At 48.6% G+C, this 24212-nt stretch overlaps 1 protein-coding gene across 3 annotated transcripts in view; it reads right to left on the minus strand.

Annotated features, from left to right (window-relative positions):
- Positions 1-19324, minus strand: part of Cuedc1 (CUE domain containing 1) — a 91233-nt gene extending 71909 nt beyond the window's left edge. For all 3 annotated transcript variants that reach the window (XM_034505712.2, XM_034505711.2, XM_076936051.1), the window contains exon 1: positions 19209-19324. The gene's annotated coding sequence lies outside the window, so the exon portion shown is untranslated. The remainder of the gene's footprint in view (positions 1-19208) is intronic.
- Positions 19325-24212: the final 4888 nt, after the last annotated feature.

The raw sequence follows: 24212 nt of genomic DNA on the forward strand, positions 1-24212 counted from the left end.
AGAGTCATTCCTAACATCCATCATGTAGGCTCCAGTGGAGCAGGAGGGAAACGGATGAGGCTTGGGATGACAGGTGGCTGGAGTTGGTTCCTGAGACCCAGTCAGTGTGTCCACCCCAGCACTCACACCCCAGACAGGGCCCGGTTAGTGGAAAGATCCTCACTCACAGCCTCTGAGAGGCCCAGGCTACCTCTGTGACAGTCTCTCCATTCCTCTGCTCCTGCTGCTCCTGCTCCTCCTGCTCCTCCTGCTCCTCCTGCTCCTCCTGCTCCTGCTGCTCCTCCTGCTCCTGCTGCTCCTGCTGCTCCTCCTGCTCCTCCTGCTCCTCCTGCTCCTGCTGCTCCTCCTGCTCCTGCTGCTCCTGCTGCTCCTCCTGCTCCTCCTGCTCCTCCTGCTCCTCCTGCTCCTGCTGCTCCTGCTGCTCCTGCTGCTCCTGCTGCTCCTCCTGCTCCTCCTGCTCCTGCTGCTCCTCCTGCTCCTCCTGCTCCTGCTGCTCCTCCTGCTCCTCCTGCTCCTGCTGCTCCTCCTGCTCCTCCTGCTCCTCCTGCTCCTCCTGTTCCTCCTGCTCCTGCTGCTCCAGCTGCTCCTCCTGCTCCTCCTGCTGCTCCTTCTGCTCCTGCTCCTCCTGCTCCTCTGCTCCTGCTCTTGCTCCCACCATCTGAAGAACTACACCTGTCCAATCCTGGAATTGGTCTCAGTCTTCCTTTCCTTCCTCTTCCCTCCCTCTTCCTCTCTCTTCTTCTCCTCCTCCTTCTCCTCACTCACTCTCTCTCTCTCTGTATCTGTGTGTTTCTCTCTCTCTCTCTCTCTCTCTCTCTCTCTCTCTCTCTCTCTCTCTCTCTCTCTCTTTCTCTCTCTCTCTTTTGCCCCCCAGATATCTTATATACCACTCATGCTGGAACTCCCCAGAGATGAGGATGTATGAATATGAATTCCTGCCTCCACTTCCCCACGCATGTAGGGTTTTAGTTGTGAGGATCAAACCTAGAGATCTGTACTTATTAGGGAAGCACTCTCCTAGCCAAGCTACATCGCTAGCCCTGTGGCCTTGGTTTCTAATAATAATATTAATGTTTCGCTGAGCAGCCATTTCCTGTGATCCTCACAATACCCCCACGGGGAGGGGAGGAAAGGCTGGCCATTAGGAAGTCTGCCCAGGTCATATCACCAGCAAGTGAAGAACAAGGGTCCAAACCTAGCTGTTCAGTTTTCACCCCCTGGTATAAAAATGCTCACACAGAGAGTCTTTAAAGAGCAAAGCAAAGCAAGCCCCAAAGGGCTGAGATGATTTCCTTATAGGTACACAGCCAGTTGGGGTAGTGTAAGGACAAGGACCAGAGTGCTAAATCCGGACCAACATCCTCTCCCGGTCACACTATTTCAATCACAGAAACAGCTGTGTTTATGTAGGGGATAGATACACATTTGCTCTCTGTTTTACAAGGTTATGATCCAGTAGCCTATAAACCTGCCTTACCTCCTCCAACAGTAGCCTGGCTGGCCCCAGCCACCTGACCCCTACATCCTGTTCCATGACCTTCCCACAAACAGCTCCCACGCCTTGACCAGGACTTTTCAATTCTATCGTACAGCATTATAGACCTACCCATGCCCTGTTCGGGTAGTGCAATGTCCCAAGGTTCTCAGTGAGGTCCCACCCCCACCATACCAGCTCACACTGAAGTGGTCCCTTAGAGTTCTCACATCTTTCTTTCAGATAACATCCAACCAACCCTATTCAATCTGGTCCAAGGAGGTAAGTCTGGTATGCTTCTGAGTAGGTTCCCAGTTCATGTCTCTGCTGTGAGGATGCCTCCATCCCCATTCATAAGGGGAACCCTGCAGTGAGATGGGGTGCCATATGACCACGTCTGCAAATCACAGATGATTGGACCAGCAGAAGGCAGACTCACATGAATCAATTAAATTCTTCTCCCAGGAACGTATTTGACTCAAGGTCCAGGCACGGTTTGCTCTCTGGTTACTATATTTGAGAACTAAAACACTATGACACCAAATTCACATTCACAAAAGCAGGTATACCAGGCAGAGGCACCTTTTCCCCTAGGGAGGCCAGCTGGGCTGCCTGCTCTCAGTTCCTCAATTCTCCCATGACTTCCATAGCTTTGTTCTTGTACTCAGGGGAGTGTGAACAAGACAGGCTGTTCTCACCATTCCCCTACACTGATAAGAAAAGGGTTCCAGCCGGGCAGTGGTGGCGCACACCTTTAAACCGGGCACTTGGGAGGCAGAGGCAGACAGATCTCTGAGTTCGAGGCCAGCCTGGTCTACAGAGTGAGTTCCAGGACAGCCAGGGCTACACAGAGAAACCCTGTCTCGAAAAACCAAAAAAAAAAAAAAAAAAAAAAAAAAAGGTTCCAGACATGACATTTGTTAATGAATGTCAACGCCAACACTGCCGTTGTGACTCTCTTCAATGCTATCTCCCACCTCCTTTCTGGGCCTAAGTAGCAGGTGTTCTCTTTCTGTCCAGTAAAAACACAGTGACTGGGGCAAGCAACTCAACCAGAGGCACTTGGGTAGACCTACCACCAATGATGGGAATATAAAAGTCTGCCCTTTGGAAGCTGAAGATAGTCCTTTGTCCCTCACCCTTTCCAACGCCCCATGCTACCTGACCAGCTCTGTCAGGAGAGTGTAAATAGGAGTAACAGGCCAGGTGTTGTGGTCCATGCCTCTAACCTCAGCCACGTCAGAGACTGAAGCCAGAGGGTAAAGGGTTCCAGAGCAGTCTTGGGTATAGAGTAAATTCCAGGCCAGGCTGGGATTCATAGCAAGGCCCTGTCTTAAAAACAAAGCAGGAGCCTGAGATAGCTTAGGTAAAAGTGCTAAAGCATGCTCACACACATACAGATACGATGAGTAAATAGTTTTTACAAATGGGAGGAGAGGACAAATTCTCACCATGTAGTCCAGTCTGGTCTGAAACTCTCTATGTAGACCAGGCTAGCCTTGAACTTGCAGATATCCACCTGCCTCTGCCTACTAAGTAAATGGTTCCTCCTCCCTCTTCTGCTCCTGTCATCGCCTTGAAAGTCCCAAGTTCCAGACGGAGTTGTCACAAGTCAAGATTACCTCAGGCACATCAGATTCTCCATGAGCAAAATGCACCGGGAACCAGATGTGGTGGCACACCCCTTTAATCCCAGCATTGAGAGGCAGAAAGAAGACAGGTCTCTGAGTTGGAAGCCAGCCTGGTCTACATAGCAATTTCCGGGAGAGGCAGGGTTACAGAGACAGACACTGTTTCAAAAAGCAACAACAAAAAACCACACCTCAACTGTGTCAAGCCACTCGTCAGAGTTTGGGTATCCCTGAGATGCAATCAGAGGCATGAAGCAGCAGCCTGGGCCCTCTGGCACATTTCTCTGTTCCATGGGATGCTGTGTGACATTAATTGTGTAACACATCTGTCTGAAGAGTATTCGCACACCAATACCAAGTACGGCGCTGGGCATAGCCAAGAACACAGCAGTTAAAAATACACACACACACACACACACACACACACACACACACACACACACACTGGCTACCCTGAAGAAGCCCCACATCTGATGATCCACAGGGCCTGGTTGGAACTCAAAGAAAAAGCTCTCTAGGTGCAAAAGTAGTACTCCCACCCAGCCCCTGACTAAGCAGAGCCTCAAACAAGCTAGCCACCCGGGGCTGAGAATGTTCCAGTGAGGCACTCCAGGAGGGTAGCTGCCAAGCAGCAGTTCACGCTAGGTTTTCACACCTTGAGCTCCACCTACTTCCTTCTGCCAGCCTGGGACTGTGGTGGCCACTGACAAGCACGTCCCTTGTCCCTCAGGCACAGAAGGGAAAGGGGAAGCATCCGTGGTGGGGGCAGGAGCATCCTGGAGACAACAGGAGGGCTGCAGGAAATAGGAGCAGCAGGACACAGTTCATCTGTCTCCTCCTGCCTCTGTATATAAGCAGTCTCCTCTGGAATTGTCTCCAGGCTTACTATGAAGTGGGAAAGTCCCTGTCGTCTGAGCTTTTCTCCCTGTGTCCCACTTAGCAAAGCACTGACCATCGCAATCAACACTCCGCCAGGTGTCTGGCTGTTGGTGCTTTTTGTTATGCCAAAAGCAAGTTGAGAAGAAAGACTCTTAGGCAGGGTTGTCATATACAGTTACATAGGCTGTTCCCAGCACAAAGTGCCCAGCCAGAGGGACAGAGAGGGCTGGAATTCAGCCCACCCTCTGCTTACCAGACTGAGGACCTTGGAGGAAGGAGCCCTTCTTCTAGCTGACTCAAAGGCATATGGCAGGGCTTGGTGGTAGGTACAAGAAAATTCATTGTATTGACACTCTGCATGTGTTTAACATTTATTATAATAAGAGTGTGAATCAAAGGGCCAGGGGTATAGCTCAGTAGTGTGTTCCAATGCACACTTAAAGCCCTGGGTTCTATTCTTAGTACTGCACAAGCCAGGCATCGTGGCACAAAGCCTGATAAAGGAACACTGTCAGAAGTTCAAGGTCATCCTGGGGATATATAGTGAATTTGAGGTCAGCTTTGGCTACATAAGACCCAATCTCAAAAATTCAAATAAAATCAAAGCCAGGCACGGTGGTACACATCTTTAATCCCAGTACTCAGGAGACAGAGGCAAGTAGATCTCTGTGAATTAACTTAGAGACCAGCCTGGTCTGCACAGCAAGTTCTAGGACAGCCAGGGCTACATAGAGACCTAGTCTCAAAATAAACAAGCAAACAAACAAAAACAAAATAAATGAATGAATAGACAAACAAACAAAGAAACAAATAAAGCAAAAACTCAAGCAAGCAAAATTCCACCCAGAAAGTAGGTTTGTTGCTTGGACAAATGAACACCTGCTAACTTCAGTTCCCATATCCAAAATGACAGCAATCACTGGCCACCGGTTAGTGTAAGAACTAAATTAGATTATATAAGTAAAAATGTCTGAACAAAGCAGGTCTTCTTCCAGATGGAAGCTCTTCAGAGCAGCCAGTGCTGCTGGCTGGGGACAGGAAGGAAGCAAAGGCAAATGGAACACAGAGAAAAAAAAAAAAAAAAACAAGCACTTTAGGAAATGTGTGACCAGCAGCCGGGGTCTGCAAATGGAATCATGGAGTCACCCTGCTAATGTTCCTAAACATCTGGGGGTTCTCATGGCACCCTCAGGTCTCCTGCTGGGCACCCTTCTCACTTCCTTGGAGATCTCACTCAGCTCTGAGTCTGAGGTGAGGTCACAGGTCAGCATTCCACGGAGAGGTCACAGAGATTGGCTCAGAACAGGATGTGCTCCTCAGTCTCCCACAGCCAGATTACAGGCTGGGCAGGACACACGTGAAAGGCTGGCAGCTGGAGTCTGAGAGAGAACAGCATGTCCCCACAGACAGTCCAGGGAATCCGGCACTAGCACAGAAGGGGTCTGCTGCCTTCATTGGCAGGGGATGGGGTTGTTCATATCCCAGAAAGTCAAACTATTTCTCCACTGTCTAGTTTCAGACATTTAGAATGATTTTTTTTTCTAGTACTGAGGATTGGACATTGAGCTTTGCTTACAGGCAAAGATTACAGAATTCGTGGTAGAATGAATTTTTATACCAATATCTTCAACATAACTATCATTGTGAGCTCACTGGTCCTTTACTTGTGTGTGTGTGTGTGTGTGTGTGTGTGTGTGTGTGTGTGTGTGTGGTGTCTGTGTGCATATATGTAGAAGCCAGAAGGCCACCTTGGGCCATGTTCCTCAGGGAATGTCTACTTTTTGTTTTGTTTTGGTTTTTTTGTTTCTCTTGTAGCCTTGGTTGTCCTGGAACTCACTCTGTAGATCAGGCTGGCCTCAAACTCAGAAATCTGCCTCCTGAGTGCCCGGTTTAAAGGCATGCGCCACCACTGCCCAGCTACTTTTTACCAGTAAGATGAACTCTCTCACTGATAAGGAACTCACCAAACAGAAGAGGCTGGCTTGCTAGCAAGTCCTAGGGACCCTCTAGTCTCTACTTCCCCAGGTCTGAGATTATAAATACACGCCACCATGCCTGGCTTGTTTTTGTTTCTGAGACAGGTTCTTACTATGTAGCATGGGCTGACCTAGAGCTCACAGAGCCTGTCTGTCTCAGCCTTCCAAATGCTGGAATTAGGAGTGTGTCATCGCACAGGGCTATCTTTTGTTCTTATCTTATATTTTATTTTTTTTATTTTACGTATATGAGTGGTCTGCCTGTTGTATATATGTGTACCACATATGTGCTTGGTGGCTATGGAAGTCAGAAGGCTTTGGATCCCCTTGAATTGGAGTTATGCATGGTTGAGAGCCAGCATGTGGATGCTGGGTCCTAAAGACAGGTCCTTAGTAAGAGTAACAAGGGTTCTTAACTGATGAGCTAGCTCTCCAGCCCTTATTTTGTTATTTTGACCACTGCCTGTTTGGTGTGTGGGTTCTGGGGATCAAACCCAGGTCCTTATTAGGAGCCATCTTTCCAGCCCTAGCCATTTACTTTGAATGACACTGTATCCCTTTATTATGACCTCAGAACCCCACCAGGAGACAGTACTACCAAGAGTACCACCAAGAGAGTAACAACAGGTTGCTAAGGGCCTTTCCAAGGCCTCTGGAGGGACTGCATCCTGGCCAGGAGTTGCCAAGGCCTAGGCATCTGTCTAGGTGACAGACACAGACGGCTTCTGGCTTCAGTCAAATGCCAGGTCACCGGAATTCTATCTTTTCAAGGACAAAAACTAACAGGATGATTCATTCCCTTATTAAATCAACTCTTAAGAAAAGAGAAGCATCCATGTCCCCAGCCCTCCATCCACTGGACACAAGCTGTTCCGTGGCTCGTCACCTAGACACACTGAACATCTTTTCCTTCCCTGTCTCAAGAATCCACTGTTTCTGGCAGTTTGCTGAATTCCCTACGCCCATTGAAGCTGGGCTAACTCCCGTTTAAAGACTGGCTTCCAAATGCACACTATGGTGGTGGGGGTGGGGCTTGTGAATCTTAAACCTCTAAGGGTGCAGCCTCTCTAGGCAGTGAGTAAAAAACTACCTGATGAAGGCCCTTCTCTGTCCCTACAGAATCTCCTCAGCTCCATCCCAAACTTAGAAACAGCTGTTTCCTCGGAACTCCAAAAACAGTTCTCCTCCGCTCAGCTCCTCATTCCTCCCAGTACCGTGAGCTGAGCACTTAAGATCTGAACAGCTAATCTGCCCCAGGTTCAGTTTATCCCTCCCTTAACTCACTGCATGACAAAGCACCTTAGTGAAATGTGTATAGACCCAGCAGGGATTTTTTGAGTTCAAATCCCACCTCCTCGACTACCTAGGGAGAAGACTTTAGATAAGTCAATTTCCTTGTGTTCCTTCATTCCCTCCTGTAAACTGGTAACAATCTGACCTCTGGGAGTTCAGCAGGCAAAAGTGCTTGCCATAGAAGCCTGGCCACCAGAGTTGCATTCCTGGAACAAACAAACAAACAAAAAAGGCAGACAGATGCTTTCTATTGGTAATCTTACATTCTGACTGCGAGATGCGATAAAAATTGGCAAAACAACAAAAGACCCTAGCTCAAAACAATGAAAGGCCACCAAAGGGAAAAGCAACTCCTGGATAATTATCCTCTGACTTCTGCATCTACCTCGAGGTTGATGTAAAAGTGCACACATACACACAGTCTCTCTAAATAAATCTTTAATAATAATAATAACAATTCTATCTCCTCCAGCAAATAATAATAATAATAATAATAATAATAATAATAATAATAAATACAGTAGGACTCCTACATGGATAGAAAGCCTTCTGGCATCCAGTAAGCATACAACAAATATGACTGGTCACTGGACCATCACAGCAGTCCTGTGCCATAGAAAGTGTTAATTCTACTTCTGTTTGACAAGTATGTTCTACAGCCATTTGTTGTTGTGGAAAAAATAATACACCAGAGCTGAGCCTAGTGGTGGCACAGGCATGAAATACAGCTACTCATGAGACGGAGGGAGGAAGATCTCCAAGTTCAAGGCCTTCGTGGGCTACAGAATAAACTGAAAGTTGGCCTTCATGACTTAGTGAGATCCAGGCTCAGAATAAAAAGTAGAAGAAAAGCCAAGAACAAGATTCAGGGATAGGGTACTATCAGTGGCAAAGCCCAAGTACACATGGGAGTGGGTATGGTGGCTCATGCTCAGCAGTCTGATGGCAGAAGAACAGGAAGATCACAAGTTTAAGGCCAACCTGGCCTACGTAACACGTTTCAGTTTGAACAGGACTACTTTCTTCCAAAAGTGGTGGCACACGCCTTTACTCCAAGCACTCTGAAGGCAAAGGCAGACAGATCTCTGTAGGTTGTTTTTGTGTTTTGGTTTGGTTTTTATTTTTATTTTTGAGACAGGGTCTCATGTACCCCTGGCTGGGGTGGGGGGTGGGGGCTCACTATGTAGATTGGGGTGGACTCAAACTCACAGAGATCCACTTGTCTGTACCTTCCAAGTGCTGGCACTAAAGTCACGTTCCATGAGGTCTGTCAAGACCCTATCTTAAAAGAAAGAGAGAGAGAGAGAGAGAGAGAGAGAGAGAGAGAGAGAGAGAGAGAGGAAGCACAAGATTAGAAAGCAACATGACCTGCTGAGAACGGTGCTGCCTTACATGGCATAGCTTCGACAGGAGCTCTATCTGTGTGTTCCAATTTGCACACTCAAAACTCCCGCTCATTAACACGCTCCTTCTTCCTGGCAGGGAAATCTGAGCAGTCTCAAGTGTCAGCATCAAAATCCAGTTTCCACTCTCTGGGCCCCCAGAAAGGCAGTGAGTGTCTCAAGGGAGTGATGTGTAGCTTGCCAAACAAAATTAATTTCTGTTCTTTCTCATAGTCTAGGAAAAACACTCCAGAGCATCCTTAGGGAAAGGATGCCACCCTCCAAAAGTGATGAAGACAACTCAAGGCTAGGGCCCACACCGGCTTCCAGAGTGTCTCAGACTCTCTCGGGAGGGTCCCGGGCTGTCAGCAACTCTGTAAAAGGTCAGCATAAATCACTTGGGAAGCATTTGTGTAGGCATGGTCTCTCACAGTGAACGCCTGCCAAACTCATATATTTCTAAAAACATCTGCACTGTCTTCACCCTGGGTTCAGAGCAAGCAAACTACAGGGGCATTTCCCTGACGCACGAAGGGCCACCCTGCTGCTTTTGCTTATGGATACTACCAGTCTGAGAAGAACTCAATGGAGATATCACACACACCTCCAAACTCCTGAGCACAGGCAAAGAATCTGGTGAAACCTCTAAATGCTGGTCAATGGTGTGTGCAGAAATGATTTAAACACAAGGATGCCCTCCACTTCCCAGGTCTCACAGGATCTAGCAAGGGGTTCGAGCTACATCTTTCAGGTCCACTATCAACACTTAACAGAAGGCTTCTGTACATACTCTGTCACAAGTTTTCCATGTTACTCAAGACAGCACGAGCCGAGGAGCTGTGGATGTTAATGGTGGCTGGGCAAGAGGCATTTTCTTCAGTGGTGTAGCCACTGGGAAGCTGCCTGTGCTCTGGTAAATAACACACACATACACACACAAGCTCATGCTAGCAATCCCGATTAAACTCATCAAGTCAGAGAGAGAGAGAGAGAGAGAGAGAGAGAGAGAGAGAGAGAGAGAGAGAAGAAAGAAAGAGATGGTGGTATATGCCTTTAATCCCAGCATTTGAGGCCAGCCTGGTCTAAAGAACAAAATCCAGGATAGCCAGGGCTACACAGAGAAACCCTGTCTCAAGAAAAAAAAAATTTAAAAAATCAAATGCAGGATGTTCTAACTCCCTAAGATGGACAAAAACATCTGTGTATGCCTCACCCAGAACCAGGCAGGAGGAAATCTTCTGACTTCCTAGGGTAATGATGGTCTCAGTGAAACCACCAGGCTGGCCCCAAGCTGCCTTGGGAAAATTGACAGCTTAAGGTCTCAGAGTTTCTGCTGCATGCAAAGGTCTGCAAGTCTCCAACGATTACTTCTTCAACGTGTGTGTGTGTGTGTGTGTGTGTGTGTGTGTTTAATAAAGAGAGTCAAATGCAAGAAAATGTTACCCATCAGAGGCTAGTTATATTTGTTCATGTCAGGAGTTGACTATACAACCCAGAATGGCTTCAGACTAATCAACCTCCTGAAAATTGGGATTACAGGTATGTATGTGCCACTATGTCCCATGGAAGGGTTGGGCCCCCTCCCTTTTTTGTTAATTTGAAGCTTAGGGAGATGGATCAGAGGTCAGGAGCATGCATTGCTCTTCCATGGGACTCACATGGTGGCTCATGAACAGCTCATACTCCAGCTCCCATGGGATTCAATCTCTTTTATCCTCCAAGGGCACCTGCACACGTATCGTGCACACACATACACACATTTGTATGTGTGCATATACATGCAAATAAAATGAATCCTTAAAAGTTAATTTAAAAAAAAAAAAAAAAGCATTTGTAGGGGCTGGAGTAATGGCTCAGCAGTTAAAGAGCACTTGCTGCTCTTGCAGAAGACCCAGGATCAGTTCCCAGCTTCATGTAAGCTGCTGTGTAAGCCGCTCACAACTGACTCCAGTTTGAGGGGATCTAATGATGTCCTCTTATGTCTCCAAGGGCACTAAGCATGTGTGGTACACATATATCTATCAGGCAAACAATCATACACATAAAATAAGTAATATTAAAAAATTGTGTGTGTATGAGGGGGGGAGAGAGAGGGAGAGAGAGAGGGAGAGTGTATATGTGAGAGAAAGTCGTGTGTGTGTGTGTGTGTGTGTGATAGCATGCCACACGTGTGTCCTCAGAGGCTAGAGAAGTGAGTCAGATTTCCCTGGAGCTACAGTTGCAGGTGCTTGTGAGCCACCTGACACAGAAGTTGGGAATTCAGCTGTCTGGAAGAACAGAGAGTACTCAGCTGCCGGGCCATCTCTGTAGACAGAAGGGGCTAGTCTCAAGGATGCCAGCACAAGATGTAATTACCTTTGACCATGCTGAGCTTGCCTTCTCCACCTCTTTGTGGGAAAGCTACCTCACCCAGGTCATTTGTGGGTAAGATTTCCCTACTGCCTAAGCCTGTGGCTTTCTTGTCTTACAACGGGGGGGCGGGGGGGGCGGGGGGGCGGGGGGGGCGGGGGGGGGCAGTTCTGACCTGCACATATATCTTCATATGCCCACTTAATCCCTACACCAATTGTGCCAGCCTAGCTTCCAGTCACTCACGGCTGCTTTCTGGTTCCATCTCAGAGTCACCTTTTTTCCCTGCTCAGCCAGGAATCCCCTGTCCACCCACCTTGTCAATTCTGTACACAAACAACAGGGAAATTCCCTTCCACTGGGCCTCTCCCTGACTCTCTTAGCACTCCGCTCCTGGTACAGCCTGGAACTGAAACCAATCTCAGACCCAAACCAAGTGAAATCATTTCCTGTGCCTGGTCACCCTACACAACCACAAAGCATCTTTGCCTGAGCAATGCTCCAAATCCAGCTTTGGAAAAGGCAAAGCTCTTAACTGCTGAACCATCTCTCCAGCCCTGCTTTAAAAAAAAGAATACCTAAATTCATTCTCTCTCTCTCTCTCTCTCTCTCTCTCTCTCTCTCTCTCTCTCTCTCTCTGTGTGTGTGTGTTGTGTGCATGCACCCACATGAAGTACAGATAGTACAGATGCCCATCAAGGTCAGAGGCATCAGACCCCCCTGGAGTTGTAGTTATGGGTGGTTATAAGCTGCCCGACATGGATTACAGGCATGTACCGCTATGCCTCCCTGATTAATTAAGCTCTGACTCTCCTGGAATTCACCATGTAGACCAGGTTGGCCTCAAACTCACAGAGATCCATCTGCCCACCTCTGCCTTCCAAGTGTTGGGATTAAAGGTGTGTGCCAATGTGCCCAGTCTGATTTATTCTTAATGAGTTCCTTCTGAGAGCAAGCATGTTTTCTTCTGACACTACTGTAGCTATCTTGTTAAATGTGCTGAGATTGTCATAATGCATGTTTTCCCTAAATGTTGAAGCCTTTTATGTTTGAAGCGGGATTCGGGGGAAAGGAAAAAGCCATAATAAATGAACATGCCTGCCCTTGATGATCTTTGGAAGAATTACACATTTTGAGAAGGCTTTCCAGATGTACTTTGTTAACCCTGCCCTTGCCCCTCAGCCTATCAGGATCCTTTTCTGCCACTGGGAGCAATCATGAAATGATTGTACCATAGGCTCGGCAAATAAGTGGTCACAGAGAATTAACTTGGATTAGCTACTGTTTGCTCATTCCTTCTACAGGGTTTACTGAGGGCCCCTGTCTCCGTGCAGAGCTCAGGGAGCTGACTAGAAAGTGAAGTTGATAACCCAGGAGCCCCAAGCACAATTGTCGTTTGAATAGAGCGGATGATTCTGCAGCCAGTTACTGACAAATGTCCAGTTACTTCCAGCTTGCTTGCCTCTTTTCCCAAGGCTTGGACTCCATCCTATGGGGCTGCAGGTCACTCCCAGAGAGCACTCCTGTAACAGGGACCCAGGCAAAGCATGAGTTCCAGCTGCTGAGTAGGTAGGATTTACGTCTTGACTCTAAATTCATGGACCAACTGCCCTCTGTCACGCAGCATTCTTAAACAACTCCACACCACAAGGAGAGGCTAAGCCAGATTTGAGCAACCTTCTACCTCAAAAATTCCAGCTTTCATCCCTCTATCACTGATACAGCACAGACCTCTAGGGGCCTCCACTTCATCCTTCTGTCTGCAGATGAACTTCTTAAACCACAAAGATAAATGAATCTTGTTCCTATTTCCTAAGCCCTTCGGAGGTGGGGGTAGGGCGTTCCCCTCTGCTCCTGTGAGCCACTTTTCTCGCTCATTACAGCTTATCTGGAACATCCTCCCTCTATCTTCTTCACATCCCCACTCTGTGATTTAAATTCATTCACCTCTGGTCCTCTGTCTAGTGAACTGCTGTGTTCTTAGCATCAAAGCTAAGAGACATCCGTCTCTTCAGTGTGTTCGCTGAAGGCATTATGAGAAGTGACTGTTGCTTAGCTATTGAAGACCACAAAAACCAGCCTGGAGAAACGGCCCAGCAGCTAAGAGCACTGGCAACTCTTCCAGATTGATGCTCAGCACCCACATGATTGCTAACAACCATATGTATGTCCAGTTCCAAGGACTAGATGGCCCTCTTTTGGCATCTGCAGGCAGCAGGCATGAATGTGGTATACCAACATACATGCAAGCAAAACATCCATACACATAACTAAAAATAATCATCAAAAAGAAAAAGCACAAAAAGCAGCTGGGCATGGTGGCTAATAATCCCAACACTTTAGGGCAGGGAAGAGGCAAAAGGAGTTTGAGGCCCAGCCTAGGCTACAGAGTGAATTTGAGGACAGCTTGGTCTACAAAGTAAGACTATGTCTCAAAACAAAACAAAACAAATTCAAGTTTGGCACAGTAGCTTACAAGTATAATCCCAACACTTGGGAGGCGGAGCTAGACAGAGTGTTTGACTTCAAGGCCAGTCTAGGCCAATATAGTAAGTTTCAGGTCAACCTGGGCTAAAATGAGAAACTGTCTCAAAAATAACAACAAAAGGGCAAAAGAGATGCCTCAGCAGTTAAGAGCACTGACTGTTCTTCGAGAGAAGTCCTGAGTTCAATTCCCAGCAAACACATGGTGGCTCACAACCATCTGTAATGGGATCTGATGCCTTCTTCTGGTGTGTCTGAAGACAGTGATAGTGTACTTATAAATAAAATAAAATAATAAATAACAACCAAAAATAAGAAACAAAACAAAAACCTGCAAAGACAAAGAAACAACCCCAATGTATCCAGGAAATTGACCACACTTCAGGGTTCCTGCCTCACCTAGCAAAGATTTTACAGGATCAAAAACAAAAACCCACCTAACATGCCTCACATGCCACAGGCCAGCCAAAGGGCTGTACTAGCATCTCAGAGCAAGAACATGCTGGAGCCAGATGGAGTGCCTGGAAGACAATTGCCACTTACCTGAACTCCACTCAAAAGTCCCCTCCCCCAACAAGCCTTGTCTGCTCCAGCAGCACTTCTGACTGGCAATTACCCTCTTCTTCCGTGTTTTACCTCGTTTTTCATTTTTATGGGGGCTGGGCATGGGTTCTCCGGGCTTCACATCAGGATTCTACCCCTGAGCTACACTCCAGGTGCCAGTGTTTCATCTCCTCACAGCCAGGGTGATTAAAATGCTAGACTGACAGTTTATCCTGCTACTGGACTGCAAGCCTCTTGAGAACAGGGCCGCCTTGGTGAGCTTTGTGTCCTAGGTCAGGCCTACCTGGCTTGCCTGGCCAGCAACTCTTAGCAGAATTTCCACTCCCAGCACCCACACGGCAGCAGAACCTACCAGACCTATTCCAGTGCCTAGACACTGCATTGGCAGACCTTGAGTACAGCACAGCCGCCTTACTCCCACCTACCCCAACTCTGCCACGTTGAGATACATGACCTGAGGCATGTTTTTTAGTTCCTTGCTACCTCTTAGGTCTGTTTCCTCACCTGAGAAATGAACGTCACCTCATAGGGTCTCATGAGAAAGCTCCTAACCACTGAGCCATCTTTCCAGCCCGAGAATTAAGAACACATAGGATTTGCTGAAGGGATGGCTCAGCTGTTAAGGCCAACTGTTACTCCTGTAGAGGACAGAATTTCCATCCCCAGCAGCCACATGGTAGCAGAACTGTATTAAGGAGAACCTACCAGACCTATTCCAATGATTGTAAGTAACTGCAGTTCCAGGGGCACAGTGGTGTACATGCACTAAAACACTCAGACACAAAATGAATGAATCTTTAACAATTTTCTTTAAAACAACACATACACATACACACACCATCAAGCAGAAGCAGGTGGATATTTGAGTTTGAGGCCAGCCTGGTCTACATAGCAAGTTTCAGGCCACCGAGGGCTACAGAGTGAGACCGTGTCTCAAGCAAACAAAAACAAAACAAAAAGAATACATCTGACCATGGCAAGGACTGGCTTCTTGGTGGAGTGAGATTATGTTTTTACTTGTGTGTGTGTGTGTGTGTGTGTGTGTGTGTGTGTGTGTGTGTGTGTGTAGACCTTTTATCTACTATGCCATATACCCAGTCCCCATGCTTCTTCCTTCACGGGAAGGAAAATCTTTACTAGTCACTCCACTTCCCTCTTAATTTGCCTACCCTGCCACACCCTCACTAGGTACCTTGTCCCTCAAGACCAACAGTAACATTAAAAGACAAGCCATTCAACCCCACTGAGTCATTTCAAGCTTCTTATCTCACTCTGACATTTCAGCAACCATACACCTCCACTTATTGTCTCCTCCCCCTAACACCACATCTGTCTCAGCCTCTACAGTTTTGACCAAAGATTATTTCCTTAGCAGCAAGTTTCAGAGCTCTTGAGCCCACATGCAGAAATAACAGCAACTATCAAAGAAACTCATTCTGTCCGGGGTAAATGGTCCTCCGACACCTTCTAAGAATGAGATCCGGAAGCACTTATAAAGCTTCAGAGTCAAATCGAGAGCCCGGAAGGGATGTCTAAGTAAGTACTGGGAATCCTGTAAGCCACGGTGCTGGCGTGGAACTCGGTGGCAGAGCATGTGCGTAGTTAGCAGGGGCAAGGCCCTGAATCCAATTTCCAGCACCACAAAACCAAACCAAACCATGAAGATTTCTTAGTAGAAATGGGCATAAAAAATGGCTTGATTGCTTCCTGAAGTACAGGTTAGACCTCTGTGTCCAGCCAAGAATTCCTTGAAGATCCTTGATACCCCCATGACAGAAAAGCAGTGATATATATATATATATATATTTAAGAAGGCAGTTATGTTCCCAAGCAATTACCCCATCTATTGTTTGTGAATGGGTTTATGGTTTGCTTTGGTTTGATTTTTCAAAACAGGATTTCTCTGTGTAGCCTTAGCTGTCCTGAAACTCACTCTATAGACCAGGCTATCCTCAAACTCAGAGATCCACCTGCTTCTGCCTCCCGAGTGCTGGGATTGAAGGCGTGCGCTACCACCTCCCAGCTATATTTATGAATTTTTTTTTTTTTTGAGACAGGGTCTAACATAACCCAGGCTGGTCTCAAACTCTCTATATAGCCAAGGATGACCTTGAACTTCTGATCCCTTTGCCTCTACCTCCCCAGGGCTTGGATGACAAGCTTACGCCACCATACCCAGTTTATTGGATGCTGGGGCTTGAACCTTGGGTTTTGTGCATGCTAGGAAAGTGCACTAGTACTCTACCAACTGAGCTGCATCCCAGCCCCATGGCTTCCTTCAAAGATGAGCACTTTAGCTGCTTTCTTAGGAAAGACTTTATTATTGCGCTGGTACATTGGCAGTATTTCTGGGTGGCTGGAAGCAGACAGGATTAGACAACGGAGCACCCAGGGCAACTCACATCTTGAGTCTACCCACCAATGTCTGACAGCCAGAGCTTCTGCAGAAAAGTAAGTCCTGGCCACTAGAGCCTTGCATGCCACCATGACACCTTCCAACTCCCATATCAGGGACTGCTAGATCCCAGTCATTTTGGGTCATCAGATCTGTTACTTGTCATGATGCAGGAGCCAGCAAACCCCAGGCACCTCCTGCTCCAGCTCACCTTGCCTGGTCAGAGGTGAGCCCAAGGCTCTGAGAAATTCTTAGCTTTGTTGCTTAGTAACAGCAGGGTGACTTTAGGGAACTCTGAAGAAATAAAACAGATGCTGCTGCACACCAAGCCCTGTACTCAATAGGTAAAGAGAACTCACCATGCACTGGACGGCATGGGGTGCGGTGGGCTGCAGGTTAGATCTGTGGAGTCAGAACTTCTTCTCACACTAGAACCAAAAATGCCATTGTTGCATTTTCTGAGATGGGAGTTCCAAGCCTTGTTTCTGCATTTACTGTTTGTGACTGGCTTTAAAAACAATGTTAGCGGCCTCGTTAAAAGGACATTTGGATGCTCTAGTCCATCAGAGATGGTGTGAGCCTAAGAAAGACTTTTCAGTACTGAGGCAGATATGTCTGACATGGAAGATCCTGGATTCCTCCAGATCCCAAGAAGGTGTAGATGAACAGACACCTGCAGAGCACCCCAACAGCCCAGCATCCAGAGCATTATGGGTAAGAATCGCAGAACCACTGTCTTTGGGATTGCACAGGGGATGAACCCCAATGGCTTGTTTGTCCTCCACTTGTGTTCTGAAGTCTCAAGGTATGGAAAGAACTGCAAATACCCAGATTGTTTTCCCCAGAAGCCTCTTCTTCCACACTTACAAATGCTTTCCATAAGACCCCTCGTGTCCCTAAGACAAACTGGGGCTCCTTAAAATGTCTCCTATACTTACACACATTTGTCCTTTTGTTTCCCTCAAGTTCAATCCCCCTGTGACCCTAACACAGTGCTTAGGACCTCTCCACCAAACAGACAGCAAGCTCGGCCCTGGGAGAACGGCCACCTCAATTGCCCCTGTCCTCTAACTAACAGGAGGGAGCTGGGAGCTGGGCCAGAGCTTCCAGGTCTCCATGGCCACAAGTTCAAAGTGGCATGAGAAAGAACCTCACAATAGTTCTACTTTGGTCCCCTGGGATTATGTACTAACCAGCCACAAAGGAGGAATCTGCTCCGAAAGAACTGGACTAGATTGCAAACTCTAACACAGGGATCTTAACTAGAGCCCTAGTTCCAAGGGGGCGTATTACCCCTCTGACAGTGGACATGAACTGCTCCAACACTTGTACATGTTAGGGATGTAGTTAGGGTATAGCTTTCACCAGATCACAAAGAGGCCCTTGCTCTAACCCTCAGACTTGGTCTTCTCCATCTCTCACCAGCCCTGAGCTTCCCCTAACTGCCCAGAGCCTCTGCTTGCCAAGACTGTACCCAGCTGTTTCCTTGTCTCCCGCTCCTTCCAGTAGGAGAAGGTGGACGGGCCATTTCCAATCCAACCCTACTGGATTCAACCTCTGGTGGCCCAAGCCAGCTGCACAAAGGTGTTACCCTCCATTTAAATTGAGGTCCCACTTCACATTTGATCCAGCAGGGGCCAAACTTCATAATGAGATGGCATCTATAAGGAGACTCCTAGTATCATACACTTCCTTCAAATAGCATAGTTAACTCTGTCAGCTTGTAAAGAACAGCAGGCCTGAGAGGCCCAGAGCACCTCCAGAACCCCTTCTCCTGGGCTGTTGCTCAGGGTGTTGCAAGGTGTATTTCCAGGGTTTCAGGCTACCTGAAGAACAGGTGGAGATCAAGGCACATGGTCTTCTATCCGACATCACCTCTAGGGTGTCTCATCACTATACCCCTCAATATTCCCCAGCCTCTATTCTTACAATAAGCAAATAAACAAACAAATAAAGGAAATCTAAAATCTCTCTTCCTTAAAACACCCTCTCCAGGAATTTAATAGCAGTATAAATTTCTTGAAGCTAAAACTTTTTATTAAGGGGAGAAAATGGACAAGCCTGTGCTGGGATGCAAAGCCACCAACCACTCAGGGAGAAAAACCAAGAGCACGGAAGGAATAAAGGCAAGCCCCGGCCCCCTGGAGCTCAGCGCCCCAGGCACTTAGAGTCCGAGGGGCGGGGGAGCAGGGGCGGGGACAGCGCATTCTGAACTTTCTCCAGCCGGGTCGCGGAGAGACGCAGCTCCCAGGGGACCGGGTGGGACCAGAAAAGGCTGAGCCGACTGGTGACCACGGCGGGAGCAGGAAACGATTCTCCCCTCCCCCTAAAAGGAGTTCAGCTCCCAGCCCAGGCCCCCGCCTCGCCATCGCCATTCAGGCTGCGCCCCCAAGCCGGGGCAAAGCCGGGAGGGTGTCCACACAAAGCGGGGAACCCGGGTGCAGAGACCCGGGACGAGCGGGCTCCCCAAGGCCTCGCGTCCCTTCCCCGCGGCGCCGGCTGGCCGGCGACCACCCCTCGGATCGCGGCCCGGAGCTCCGCACGCCCCCTGCGCCCAGGATCGGGGACGAGGCGGGAATCCGCGGAGGGAGGGCGGCCGGGGATCTGCCGCGGGCGCCCGGGCAGCCGTGGCCACCGCGCGAGGACTCAAACTCGCGACGGCCCGGCCCTCGCGGCCGCGCCTCGGCGATGCTCCCGGGGAAGGTGGGGCCGCCGGGCCGGGGTGGAGCGCGGCGCCCGCGAGCTCGCGCTAGGGGCGGCGAGAGCGAATCGGGGTCTTACCGAGCACCGCACGCGCGTCCGCTCCCGCGGGGCCGCTGGGGCCGGGCGGCGGGGGAGGGGCGCGGTCCCGCGGCGGCGGCGGGCCCGGCTCGGTGGCGCGGCGGCGCGGCTGGGCGCCGGGAGGCGGAGAAAGCGAGGCGAGGCCGGCTTCCTAGCGGCGGGCGGCGAGAAATGCAGCTGTCCCTGCGAAGCTGCCGGCGGGGCCACAAGTGGGGCCGCGCGGGGAGGAGCGGGGCTGCGCGCGCGGCGGGGCTCAGGCTGCGACACCCCCAGACCCTCTTCCCAGAACGGGAAGCAGGAATAGGGGTCGGAAGGCCAATGCGGTTGCGAGGAATAAGGGGCAAGGGATAAAGGGCAAGGGACATCTGAGGACATTGGAGTAGTCTCCTCTGTGCATTCCCGTGCCATCTGCCCGGACCGCTCCTCTTGAGGACCGGTGATCCTTTATGGCCCGGTGCGGTGCGTTTGGGCTCTGGCGACTTGGGGAGCACCTTAAGGGGTTGTTGAAGCAAGGAGACCTGAGACATGGGAGGTTTGGGAGAGTGGGGGACCTAAGCGCAAGGCCGACCTGAATTTGCAGACATATACCAGGAGCCCCGAGCGAGGGCTGCAGAAGGTGCACGAACCTCTGGGCCTTGTGACACCAGGAATGTGGGGAAGTGGCAGCTCTGTGGAGTTAGGGTTCTGGAAAGGAAATAAAATCTAATAACGAGGCCAGAAGAAATTGTGGAGTTGATGAGGGAAATCAAAGTCCCAGCCGGTTCACCTTATAGTTGTTACCACCCAGTAACATCTCCACTCAACATTGGCCATCACTTCAAGGCTTCTGAGCCTGGACAAGGGGTTCCACTAATGGTTTAATAAACGGTCGATCAACTTTGGCTAATTTTCCAAGTGGTTTGGTTTTGTGCACTAATTTGGAGATGAGAAGAGGGAGCAGAGGGGATGATTACCAAGACCTGCTTTGAAGTGGAGCTACCTAGGAGGGATCTAAAGAGGATGAAGGTCAAATCAGCAACATCTTATGAAAACTCTCAACCCTCCTGGAAGAGCCTGCCCATTTGTGTGTGGAGCCCTGCAAACAGCCCCTCTCCTCTTCTGAAGGCTGGCAACCAGCAGGCTTTGCTGGGAAGGTTGGGCATGCTGACCCAAGAGACATTTGATGGTAAAAACCACAAACCAAGGTCCCAGCGTTTCCATTATTTGCATGTCAAGGGTAATTTCTTCAGCAAGGTGGAATCTGAGGATACCCTGAGAGAAGCCTCACCTCTGAGAATCTTTTGTACCTCTCTACCCATGCCCCTTCACCCTCAAACTACCAGGAGTTGGTTCCTAGACCCCATGTTAGAGATTCTGAATCTGGAGTGCTCCGATGTGGCTGCCGACCCTGAGCTGTCACCAAGCACTCAGGATTCATCCTCTTGACCAGTAAAGCCTAGATGATGGTATCGAGTTTTCCACCTTATACTATAGTGTTAACTTCACCTGTCACTTTTCTGTTTATTGGCAGAATCTTTCTCTAATCTGTGTCCCAGTCACTTTGACATTTCAGGACTTGGGACTGGGCTGGGAGCTACCAATGTGGAGATTTTCCCTGTTTGTGCATGTCTCTGGAATGCTTACTAACTGTATGGTCATTAAAGTCATTAGCAAAGCCAGCCAGTCGCTGTGATGGGCACCCTTGAAGCATCCTGTCTGTGGGCTTTGCTAATGTCCTCCTTTGGGGTTGATCCCGGAAGCTTTTTCTCAGCTCCCCCTACTGCCTCACTCACCCCTACTACTGTTCCTGAGCACCCAGAGGCTCAGAGCAGGTCTCTCCTGCAACCCAGCCCCTCATATCTGCTGCCTGCCTGAGATCTCCAGCAGCAGGTCCCTTGGCTAGCTCATGGAAGCTAGCAACAAACTCAAAACCATTCCTTCCTCATCTAAAGGCCACCTTTGGCACAGATGTTAGTCAGCTCAGCCCCTGCCCTCCCCCTCCTTGCTATTCTATTGCTTTCCAGCTGTAGTCCATCCTTCCCTTTCCCCCACTTCTTCCCACAGCTGCTGCCTTGCTCCAGCCCCTGTGCTCTGCTCTCCGCAGCTGGTGAGAGACCCCTTCTGCTCTCTAGCCAGACTTCCTGCCTGCTTCAGAGGACTCCAATCATTCTTTCTTTCCACCGCCCCCTTTTTGCTTCAAGCCTACCAATACTTCAAGATGCCCCCTTTTAAATAAATCCTGTCCCGACCCTGCCCTGCCCACGAGCCATTACCCTATTAATGTCTTCTCATTCGTAACAGACTTCCTCTAAAATAGAGACACATATCTCTTACTTGTTCCAGCCTCATTCTAGCTTTTCTTTCCTGTGGTCTGGCCTTCTTCCCCAGCCGTCCCAGGAGCTACACTCGGTGGGAGGCCCTGGCAGGCACCTGGTTGTCTAAACCCATGAACCTCCTGCTCACCCCACTTCTTGGCTCTGATGCAACCCCAGATGCTATTAAGGCTTCTTTGAAATTACTCCCACCCCACAGATTGCCCGTTCCACAAGGCTTTCCCGACTCCCCCCACACTCCTTTAGCAGCCTTCTCTAGCACCCAGTTCCTTCTTGTTCTTCCAATAAACTACTTCCTAGGATGCGTTCACAGAGATTAAGTTTTCAGTGGGCACCAACCCTCAGGGCTTCTTCGATCTGCTACATGACTTTGGGCCAGGCGTTTAACTCTCTGTGCTTCAGTATCCTTACTTGTGCCAATTAAGGTCTAGTTCATTTAATGTATTTAGGTGTTTTGCGTGCATAATTGTCTGTGCCTAAAGAGGGCATCAGATCCCCTGGAACTGGAGTTCCAGATGGTTGTGAGCCACTTATGTGGATGCCGAGAATCAAACGCAGGTCCTCTGGAAAAACATCTAGTGTTGTTAACTACTGAGCTATCTCCCCAGCCTGTTCATTTACCTCAAAGGATCATGGTGAGAATGTAATTAGTCCACACATTCTGAAGTACACAGAACAGCATTTGACATGCTACATGTTCAGTGTTGTTATAAATATATTCCTGTATCTACTGTCTGGTATACTGGGGTGTACGGGCTAGTTTTGCATCTACTTGACACAAACTAGAATTATCAAAGAGAGGAGAGTCTCAGTTGAGAAAATGTCTTCCTAACATCTGGATGTAGGCAAGCCTGTTGAAGGGCATTTTCTAAACTGGTGGTCGTTGTAAGAGGCCCAGACACAGTAGGTGGGCAATCCCTTGGCTGATGGTCCTGGGTGCTATAAGAAAGCAGGCTGAGCAAGCCATGAAGAACAAGCCAGTAAGCAGCCCTCTCGTGCATGCACTCTACAGTCTCTGCATCAGCTCTTGCCTCCAGGTCCCTGCCCTGCTTTGAGTTCCTGCCCTGACCTTCAGTGATAGACGATAATGTGGAAGTATAAGCCAAATAAACCCTTTACTCCTCAACTTCCTTTTGGTCGTGGTGTTTCACAATGACAATAGTCTTCCTAAGACATTGGGCCGATGACCTGCCTATCCCTGTACCTCCCTCCTTTTGAGTCTACTGTCTGGAATGCACAGCTGCCATTGGACAGACTGTACCATGGCCATTTCTTCCTCACATAATTCAGCATCCCCACATTCTCATTTGTCAAAGTTTCTGTCGTTTACGCCATAAAGACATATGTCATTCACTGAGCTATGAATTCCTAGGCAAACCCCACAATAACCTCAGGGCTTTCTGACTTATGAATTTATTTGGAATTTCTATTCTCTACCCTGGTTCAGGCTCTGCTACCAGGGTCTTGCCTGCCAACCACCCTCCTCAGTGCTAGCAGCTATTATTCTGAAGCATACAGTTGGTGATTCCCTCTGATAAACATGGCTGGTGACTCCCCAATCCTTGGAGGGTGTCTTAGTCGGGGTTTTACTGCTGTGAGCAGACACCATAACCAAAGCAACTCTTATAAAGACAACATATAATTGGGGCTGGCTTATAGGTTCAGAAGTTCAGTCCATTATCATCAAGGTGGGAGCACGGCAGCCTCCAGGCAGGCATGGTGCAGGAGAAGCTGAGAGTTCAACATCTTGTTCCGAAGGCAAACAGGAGAAGACTGGCTTCCAGACAGCTAGGAAGAGGGTTGGTTGTTTTGGTTTTGGGGGGGTTTTTTGTTTGTTTGTTTTTTTTGTTTTTGTTTTTTGTTTTGTTTTGTTTTGTTTTTTGGTTTTTTCGAGACAGGGTTTCTCTGTGTAGCCCTGGCTGTCCTGAGCTCACTCTGTAGACCAGGCTGGCCTCAGAAATCAGCCTGCCTCTGCCTCCCAAGTGCTGGGATTAAAAGCGTGGCCACCACCGCCCGGCAGGAAGAGGGTCTTAAAGCCCATGCCCATAGTAAAACACTTCCTCCAACAGGGCCACACCTACTCCAACAAGGCCACACCTCCTAATAGTCTCACTCCCTGAGCCAAGCATCTTCAAACTGTCACGGAGGGTAAAATTTAAACTCTGCTCCCGTTCAAGTCTGGAGTGCTACCCAAAGCCTCTGTGTGAACCCTTGGTCCCTACTGATAGCATATTTAGGAGGCAGCAGAGCTCGGGAAGTGGGACACAATGGATATTCTTTCCATGACCTCAAAGAGAATAGTGATGCCTATATCCCCTTCCTCATCTCTTTCTCTCTCCATCCAGGAGATGAGTAGTTTTGCTCGACTCACGCCCCTGTCATGATGTGTCGCTTCATTAACGCCTGTGAAGCCACAGGCACATTGATCATGGACTCTGTGTTTGTCAGGGCTCTCTAGAGTAAGACTTCTTAAACTCTTGACCTCTTTTTGTTCGAGATTTTTTCCATGACCCTAGGTATATAGCTGTATAAAATAGTTATACAAATCAAATGTTTATTGTTAATAAATAATAAAAATACTTAAGTCATTTTTGGTATATACATATAACTTTTACCATTTCTTAAAGGTGAAAGTGAGATTGCACACTAATGTAATGCATGTGCTTGTTTGTTTTTACATAAAGAATCAAAT

The sequence above is a fragment of the Arvicanthis niloticus genome, chromosome 6 (assembly GCF_011762505.2).
Source record: "Arvicanthis niloticus isolate mArvNil1 chromosome 6, mArvNil1.pat.X, whole genome shotgun sequence".
Classification (NCBI taxonomy): Eukaryota; Metazoa; Chordata; class Mammalia; order Rodentia; family Muridae; genus Arvicanthis; species Arvicanthis niloticus.